Genomic DNA, 10,366 nt, shown 5'->3' on the forward strand with positions numbered 1-10,366 from the left:
TTATTACTGTTATTGCAGAGGATGATGTCTGTCTCTCCTGCAGCTATGCTAGTGAACAGCTACAGGACTTAAAAACTGATCATGACAGAGAGCAATCCTGCCAGAAGTTAATACCGGTAGCAGGGATATTTGTACTTAATCCCTGTCATGAGAAAAAGAAAATAAGACCTTACATTTCCCTGCAGATCTGCTACGGCTTTATTGTTCTTCAGTGCATTAATCAGCTGGTATCTCGTCTTTTGCTTTTATTAAACGCTGTTTCTGGCCCACATCCATTCATTGGATCTTAGATATCCTCCCTCATGGGTGCAAGCTTGATTGTGCATAGGAAATGAAGTTGGAAACTTTGGAGCTCTTTTTAAAGTGCAGGTCCCTGGAGCGACCCCTCTGTCTTAATAACTTGCGATCAGGATCCCCGGGTACTTCCATTTTATTTCGCCTCACCGGTGTTCCCGACTAAACCCATTCTAATGAAATGTTCTGCTAAATTGTTCTGTTTTCCATCCATAAAAAAAGTGTTTACAGCCCTGGTGGGAACCTAAACACAATAGCAGTTGTTTAACTTGATAATTAATTAATGAATACGTTATGAGCCATCTCATTCAGGAGCTATGAGTCACAATTAATAAGCTATAGCTCACTTCAAATAGAGATAGGGGCAGTTTGAGGAGTTTCCCTGCAACACTGACTACGACTGAGAATCAATGTGTGACTTGTATTTGCTCTGCCGATTATCTATAGAATTCTTAACCACCATAATCTTCAAGCTTAATTCAACAATTAAATTCCTGCGTGGAAAACAGGCGGTGGTTTGCAGCACATAAAAGCAGGCAAACAAGTCATGAACATGTGCATGTGTCTGAAGTTGCTATAAAAACATCATGGGATTTACTTACTTTGGTATAATTAAATATTCACATAGGTTTCCCCTGAAGAAAGTCATGACGGCTTAACAGACGTCACTCCACGCCTTACATGTAAATGCAGCGTTGCTCAGATATTTGTGTGTAGCATTTTTTACCTCTCAGTTCTCAGAAGGTTCGATTGTACTAGCAAATCAATACAGGTATTGATGGGCCTCAGATAAAAACCATTATGGCAGCCAGCTCTAAATCTTCAGCTGAATTGATTTCATTTTAAATGATCCATGTACATCCAGTGGAGCACACCACCACTGTGAGTGTGTTTTACCTTGACTTCACGCGAGAGAGACGTTATTCATCACCAAGAGAATGTCCCTTCTTCACACCCCAATAAAAAGCAGAGTAATGAAGCTTCTGTGGGTGCTGTCACCCCAACACTGCTTTATAAAGGATGACACAATTATATTTTACCAGCTCACCAAAAATGCTGACAAGCCCTGGTTCAATAAAATTCAATCTGCACCGAGAGAATCATGCTGGTTTCTCTACTCTGGAGTCATAGCTCATGAACCACAGGGTGTCGTTGCCTTGGGATGCTACTCAGAGAACAGTTTCTTCTCACAATTAAGCCAGAAAAGAAAGTGGGTGTGTTGATATTAGGAGTAAAGAATGATATATCAGTTTTGTTTTATAGGTGTTCAGTCTTGTCATGCTCTCTTGTATCATGTGCAACATATTCTTTCTTGCAGGGGAAGTAGCTTCACGGGTCTTCTCACTGGCTAATTTGAACTCCACATTTTCCCCGCTCAGAAATGCATAAACAGGCATGACATTTGCCTATGAGCAAACAGACGCTAATGCTGCATTACCGTCAATCAGTCAACTTGGTAAATGTTTGTCTAAGTATGATGGATGATGTGTTGAGAACATTAAAAGGCGACCGCTTCCTAAACCTTAAATCTTGCATATTCAGAGACAGCCAGCGTGATTCTCCAGACAGCCGACCGCCGACGCCCTGCTGTTAGATGCTTACCAGCGGCAGGATATGGCTGCTTCTTAGAGGACGGCACGTTTTTTTTCCTTGGAGAGAGACACATCTGGCCTTGGATAATCTCTCCTTAGTCTTCCACTGTGTAATACATGCAAAGCTCTGCTCCATGTAATTCCCCAACTGCTCTTTTTTTTTCCCCTGACAAGGGTAAAAGGGCCAGTATGAAGTATATTGCATGTTTTCTACCCTATGTGTGAGTCGTTTATCCATGCAAAAGTGACTCAAACATGAATGTGAAACAGAACAAGAATTATAAAAGGACAATTCGTACTTAAAAACTGATTTGTATATTTTTATACAGATAGATTTATATTCCATTTTCCCATGCTTGAAAAGCCACACTAAATAAAAACAGATGGGCCCTGGTGAGCAAAACACAACAGTAAATGACAGCTCAAAATGTGGTCTTACTGTATAGTTATTAATTTGCATTGTTGATGGCTTGTGAATAATCCATACAAAAATCTCATAATTGTGCGTAGTGAAAAGAAATCAGGACAGAATTGAGATTGCGCATCGTTCAACGTTAATGCTAATGAAATGTGCGGCAGGTAGCTGGATGCCTTAAGCCATGGGAATATAATATGTAGTAGCAATGTCTCACTTGTTTATTTATTAACTGAGGAATTGTCTGCTTCACTTGCTATCACTGAGGCTTGACAGCTGCAGAGTCCAGGTGATGCATGAGCCAATATGTGGACTGGAGAGGGCTCAACGTTGCACATCAATATGAAAATCAGTTTCTGGCAGAAATAGCCCAAGGCAGTACATCCAGCTCCAAAAAGTGACTAATCTTAGGGTCATAAACCCTGCACAAGACGCCTACGGTCTTTTTAGAGAGACAGAATTCAGAAATGCCATCATTTTCCATTCCACAGGCCAAGGACCTCGCTCCTTGCATTAGCAGATTTCTTTTAATAGTGTGTGAAATAGCGGGGTTGCCAGAACTAAGCTAGAGCAAATAAAAGAGAGAGAGAGGGGGATAGTGAAAGGTGACCTTAGTCTCTGGAGCGCCAGATTAAAAACTTCAAATGCTCAGCCAGAGGCTCTCCTAAAGAAACAAAACGACCACAAGCACAATGTTACTGTAGATGGAGGTAGCTGCCAAATATCATCTTCTTACAGAGAGGGATTATGAATTTCACAAGGCAATGGTGGTCCCATTGGTGGGAATATTAGTTCACATATTGTTCTCTCGATCTGCATACATTTCTTTTTGTTTTTTTCTTTCCTGACTTTCAGCACGTCTTAGCAGTGGTTTGATTTTGAAACAGACCACATTGTGTAGACAAGTTTGACATTTTAAATCCATATATAAGACCATTATGTTTTATGACATTTTTCATAATGACTTACACGAGGAACTTACAAAACAAAGTTACTGGTAGATAAAAGAATTATGGCCATGTTTTCATGGTGGCAGACAAAACTGACTCTGATATAACAAAACTATTATAATGCAGCTACAGAACATGGTGCATACCTATGGCTATGCCTTCTTCTTTTTATCAACACCAATATATCTGCAAGTCACAAAATGCTTACTGGCAAAGAATCAACTTCGTGAACGGCTTTAATTTGATAGACAAACATAAGAATTAAACAATTTAACAGGCTTTATTTTGGACACGTGGTTAAATGGCAATCTATTGGAAATGCATTGTTTATTTTTCAAGCTGAGGTTACAGCATCCTGCTCTTTAGCAACCACATTGTCTTCAGCAAACTGCCTCTCATTTGAATGAGCGGACATTGTACAATATAGGTGAACAGGCAGCACTTCTCCATTCCCTCCAGTGGTTAGATAATAACTCAGCTTTCTTAATTACAGAGTCGGCTTCCCAGAAAAAAAAAAAAAAAAAAGCAGGAAAATGATTGTACTCATGAGGAAAGTGAAACAATGGCTCTCCAAATCCTTGAATGGATTTCTATCTCAAAGCTTGTGGTGGGGATAGTTTGAACTATATAGAATCGGCGGGTGCTTTAATTACTGTTCAATGACTTTACTCTGAGTCCTTGACCTAGTTTAGATTCCTTATCAAAATGCAGCCGTGCTCAGAGAAAAGATTACTTTTTAAACTTTGGGAAGAGGGGAGGGCAGACAGAAAACAGGCTAATGATATTGCACAAATACATGGAAGGGGACACAGCCCAGAGCCATTTGGAAAGCAATAGCCCATTCCAAGATGTGGCATCGGGCTGGCATCCACACAGCTCTTAAATTCCTTTGCTCCAGCCAGATGGCTATGGAATTACACATTTTTTAATCTAAAGCACGAACCTCTCTAGGCTTGGGGAAATCTTCTTGGGATAGCCGTTTTGGATTTATTTGCAGAGAAGACAGCCTCTTGCCCTGAGGGTAACATTTGATGGTAAATATGAAGTTGACAATGATTGTCCTGAGTCTCCTTGGACATACTCTGAGAGATAAGACAAACTCACAAACTTCCACATCGCGCTGTAAATGGGGTCTGGTGATTTGAACAAATAAACACAATATCTTTGGTTAGTTTCAGATTAATTTAAGAGGGTATGCATTGTTGATCAATACATATGAATAGCTAGTTAAATACTCAAAAGATTAGCTTGATATTTTTAGTGAAACACACTTATTCGCTCTCTCTCAGATGAGAAATCTGATAACACTATCAGGCATCAGAGAGGCATCAATCTTCTCATCTCATTCTCTACCAGAAAGCAAATAAATGTATTTCCTAGAATATTGAACTTCTTTAGGCTTTGTTTAAACGTTAACATATTTGAATCCCTGTTGGTGTTATTTCTTGCAGATTGTATCACCAGACATTAATAATTCCATTGTTACTAACTAGTGTTTAGTGGAGCATTCTTGTCCCTCTTAGGGTTTTGAAGCGGCTGTTCAAAATGATGAATTGTGTACTGTGTGAAATGAATGTGTGAACTACTCTGATGGGTGTGTACTTGTAGAATAATTGGCCCGAGTGTTGATTGTCACACTCTCAGTTAAATAACGCAGACAATCTAGATTTGTGATATCTTTGTCCCTCAATATATGCTGAATCAATACTACATTGTTTCTGTTTGTGGCGGCGAAACCAAGATGACATTTTGCAGTGGGCACACACAGAAGCCTTTGTTCATCGAGGCCCACACAGGCCTGATCTACAGTGGCCAAGACGTACAGTTCAAGGAGTAGTCTTCTAAGACATTTCCAATTTTGCAAACACGCAGGACTAAAGGAAAAGTCTGGCAGGTGCTCTGTGCTTTCCAGACTGTGGATGCAACATGAAGCAATGCATTTAAAGGTTAATTAGAAAAATTATCTGTTAGGCTGAAAACAAATGGTACCACGGAGTCCCCCTGCTGGCAGACGAGTTAATCTATGGCAGTTCTCCTCGCTGGTCCACCTGCGATCCGTCTCCGTCACTCGGCTGACAGTCCCTGCGGGCCGCTGAGAGGATACGCTCCATCGCACCGCTGTGACTAGCCTGCTAATGAATACAGAGGAGCCCATGACGTCCAGACGCCCACAAAACGGCTGGGAAGACTCCTCTGGCTGCTCAGATCATTCTCTGGCCGGATGTCGGCTCAAATGAAGCGGAACATGGCTGCTAGACTGAGAGAGCAGAGAGAAATGCCACTCAGCATGGGCAGTGATTGCTCTGATGTTTGAGATTCATTCAATGAACCTCAATAGATCCCTGAGGGTGAGAGGATAGATTGCAGTTTACGGTAGATCTGATAGACAGGGTTTAATATGTATGAAGATGGTGCAGTAAGAAAGGTAATAGCCTACAAATAAAGAGTGGAAAAACAACTCTCAATGGTAACATGGCTGAGTTTAATGTCAATATGAATGATAACATTTTGTATGGTACATTAAAAGTTCATATTAGGGTTTAGAAACTAGAAAGGATATTATGATAAATAGAGAGGCATTTATAGTACTGTCTGATTTCAAAGGTAGCATTTCAGCACTGTCTTTGGCTATTGCGTCAGCCATGTTGTGTGCCATTAAAAGCTTGCCTGTGTACAGAAACTTAAGCTGCTCATTATGGACTATCTTGTCAAACAGCTCCATAAAAGGTGTGCGTTTCTCAAGAGTACTTAGTGATGAGTTTAGCATTGTGACACAAGGGGCCCGGCAATAATGTTGAGAACTGAATATTCCAAACATCAATGAGTTAATGTGTACAAATTGCAATGATACTGTGAGACGATTCCTGTTTTATTGGAACGCATGCCTGTCTGGGTCAGAGTGCTAAGTCACAGCTTAATTTATTGTCCCTGCTGACATTCACAACAAGCCATTAGAGAACTTGCGGCGCTCATCCTTTCATTAGCAAAACTAAGTAACACCATGCGTTCAAATATGAACTGAACCACCGACACAGGAAGAGGAGGGAAAGTGAAGAGTGGAGGAAGCTTGTAAGTCAACGCAACATCATTTAGATGTGTGGTACTTCAATTTTGGTTATTTCAAAACTTGCAGTTCAGTTGTTATTTCCCCTTACACTGCTGTAAGCCTTATTCTAATAGTACAATATGATCATATCACAACTGCTTTAGAAACGGGTTTGAAAAGTTATGCATGTAACCTCCAGGTCAGTACTTCATCGCGCTGGTGCAGTATTCACAACGATTCTTTATGTTAAGCCATCTTCAATCAATCCAAACTACTCCACATTGAAATGTTCGTTGGACTCTTCCAGTTTAGCACTTAACTAATACCGATTCTCACCGAAATTGGTAATGATTTACTCTAAATGTAAACTGCTGCAGTTAGTCAAGATTCATCAGCAGGTCTCGTTGCCTATCCATGTGAGACTTGAATCCCTGGGGATGAGGCCATATGTTGGCAGAGACAGCCGACCACAGGGAGCCTCTCCCTGCAGGCGCTACAGGTACACTGCTGGCTGTCACAGCACGGACACACTCATGGCCAATATTGGCTTTTTATTACATATAAAAAAACATCATCATCTGCCTCTTATATGATGGCTGTGACACACATTTGCTAATAAATATTGTAAAATTGTTAAATACGGCACCGGTTGTTCATGGTAAACCCTTCACCTGGTTTAATGGATTCTGATTAGCTGTACGCTGTCTGTTTCCTGAATTCAAATGTTTTGTTTCAGACTACTTCACTCTGACAGAAACACTGAATATCAATACTAAGAAATATATTAATTTCTAATATTAAGGTGGTGAAGGTTAAATGCATTATACTTACACAAAATATGCTCGTAAAATTTCTGTCGTGTGTTAATAGTCACATACATACATGCTGGCTTTACGATGCTTTTTAGCATTATATTTCATTTGAGTCGAGGCAGCTGTGCAAATCAGGATTTATTAAATCATACATACATAGACAACTAAAAGCTGAAACTGCTTTAATAAAATACAACACATGGAGGGAGTAGTGACATTGTATTGAGTCACTGTATACATGTAGGTCGAAGCAAACAGCACTTTGACGTGTGAGTTTTTAAAGCAACGCGAGATCTGAAAGAGGCCGGCTGAAACCGTCTGTGCTCAAACTGCTGCAACATCAGTCGAAACGCTGCATCGGTCTGCAAAATCTCCAAATGCCATACACAGACAAACTTCAAAGACAAAGGTTACAAGCAGTTACAAGTTGAAACTAAGAAATATAGAAATGACCAACAAATCGGCAAAGTTAGTAATAGACCAGAAATATTCTTTATGTCCTTTTTTATTAATTATTTGTTGTTTTGTCTTTAAAATCCAAAATCCAATAGTTCAAACAATTTATGTCACACGTCCTTAGATGCAGTTAAGTTGAAGTACTGTATTTAGAACTCAATGTGCATTATTACTTCTACTTATTGTTATTGTTCTTTACTTCAAACTAAATACCATTTTAGGTTGATTTCTCTTCGTAACCTTGGTCTTGGAGAGCATTGAAATATGCATTTACAGTGTTTTTCTATGATTGTTGCATGATTGATAATAGCTGTTATGATACTACAACCTGTAAAAAGAAACGTCTGTAGTTATAAGTCAAAAAAAATATTGAGCTGCATTAGGAAATCAGCTTAAAGCTTGTTTTGGTCATCTAATGCCTTCTGGGCTCTGAGCTACAATTTAGAAAAAGCACAACCTGCAAACTTTTACCGTTGTTAAGTACATGTGTAGCATCAGCATGGTCTGAGTCGCAAACTGCCTCTGGAAGACCATGACCATTGTCCTATGAGTGATAACAGCCACTTCATTTAGTTCACGGACTATGATAGGGCTCATTCACTGTGATCCTCAAAAGACATTATATTATGAGGAACACGGGCATGTCTTCAGTGTGACAGCGCAGGGGTGTGAAATCATGTCCCCTTTCATCAAAAGAGTTATGATCAGTCAAGTTGGGCCCATAACAAATAGCCGGCTTTGCGCTTTTATCAGCAATGCCGTGACCCTCAACGCTGTGACCTCATCATTAATATGGGAAGGCCGGATGATAGATCAAAGCATGGTTCAGTGGAGCATCCCTGGGCCAGAGCTGGCCTTGAATCGTTCATCACACCATCCCTGTGGGGACTTTACGAGGGTCCAGAGAGAAAGTACGCTCTCGAGGCTGTCACATTTGTTTTACCGCTTTTGATAATGGCTCCCTTTTAAAAGATGATACGCGCAGAAATTTCTCATTAACACATGGCTGTGATTTTAGCTGCGATGACATCCTCTGATGTTAAAAAAAAACAAAAAAAACAGACTGTCACAGAGTGGTTTTCGACAATCCGTTTCATTCTTTCATTGGTTCATTTTTGTTCAGGCCTTTTATCAAATGTATACAATAGACTCATAAGTCATATCAAACATAATGAATGAGCCAAAAATGAGTAGATTCAGCAAACTTGAGACCATAGTTCAGAGTGCTGAGCCAACGTGAAGGCTTTTTTGTTGTTGTTTGTTTAATGTTACAGTTACATCAAAATAAATGTAGGCATAGCCACATAAACAGGGGGAATGCTGCCCATTGATGCCAAAATATATCTCTAATTAAAGTAATGAGTGTGACTTGGCATACTCAGCATATTTATGTGTGTGTGTGTGTGTGTGTGTGTGTGTGTGTGCAGTCACTCGTGTTATGCACACATTAAAAAAAGCATTTAGTAGAACTAGCCACACCTGAATCCATCCAGTTTTCCTTATCTACTAATTGTAGATACCGGTGTGTGTAATAATGCTTCTAAGAGCTTGGAAGTAAAAACAGGCAGTGTGAGAAGGCTGATAAGGTTCAAATGCGCCTATGTGTAATAAGATGACTTGACAAAAGATCTCCAGAAAATGGTGTTTCTTTCATTAAGGGAATTGAGCAAATGGGAACCGGGTGCAGCCTGGGGTCAAGTTACAAGTTTAGGTCATCCTGATGCAGGAAAATCGCCAAGGAAACCATCCTGTCTAAATCTGCATGTTTGTGTGGCCAGTTTTTCAGAATAAATGAGGAACTATGAGTAGATTATCAAACCTTCCAACACCAATAATATTATCATATAGTATAATTTAACTGCTGAGCGAGCAAGGTGTTTGTGATAATGTCCTACTTCTGACGGAGGGAGTGAGCGTTGTATGGCTGTGAGAACAGTTTCAGTTTTAGTTTTAATTGGTTTAGTTTAAAATGACTTGATTTCAGCACTACAAGCCGAGAGCCATATCGTCACATTGTTTTGGAGAGCAGGCAAACATCTCTATGGCCGATACCTCCAAAACTTTCCAACTCACGCTAAAACAATTCAGACTGATGGATACGGGTAAGAGAAAAAATATCTATTTTTGATTTTAATGTGAACTGTTCAGTTTGTGCATTACTCATCATATTACACATGCACGTTATCATTTCCACTGAAGTAGCTGAAGCTGGCATTAACAGTGAGTTATTCATGCTATACACCTTTATGTTGAACCGGGTGCTACATATGTTTTTTATCAGTTGTTATCAGTGTTGTAACCTGGAGCTATTATGGAATAAAATATATTGCCAGGGGATGACTTTGCATACTGTAGCTTAAATGTTAAAGGCTGCATTACTGTTGTGTGATACAATTTCCAATCATATTCATCTGAGCTGAAAAAGAACCGTGAATGCGTTAGAACCAGTTAGTTTTCTCAGGCACCATCATCACCCACATCAGTCAGTTTCATACATTTATATTTTGTACTATCGATCCTCTGCCCCTACGTGTAAATAACTGCAGGGTCAGCTACAACAACACTGACTCCTCCCACTACCCTGTGATTTTACATGAGACCATCTGAAACATGTATCACTACTCGTTATGACCCGTGAAGACAATTTCTAACTTTTGTAATCACTCTCTTTAAATGTATCATTGTGACTGTTATTAAAATGTCTATATGTCGTGTCTCTACATCTGTTTATCTCATGACTTGTGCTAATATAAGTGCAAGTATTATCTCAGTATTTTGGATTGCACTTTGTCTACTGTATG

This window comes from Cebidichthys violaceus, unplaced genomic scaffold, assembly GCF_023349555.1.
Source record: "Cebidichthys violaceus isolate CVI_PGR_0920_01 unplaced genomic scaffold, fCebVio1.0.p SCAF_11, whole genome shotgun sequence".
Classification (NCBI taxonomy): Eukaryota; Metazoa; Chordata; class Actinopteri; order Perciformes; family Stichaeidae; genus Cebidichthys; species Cebidichthys violaceus.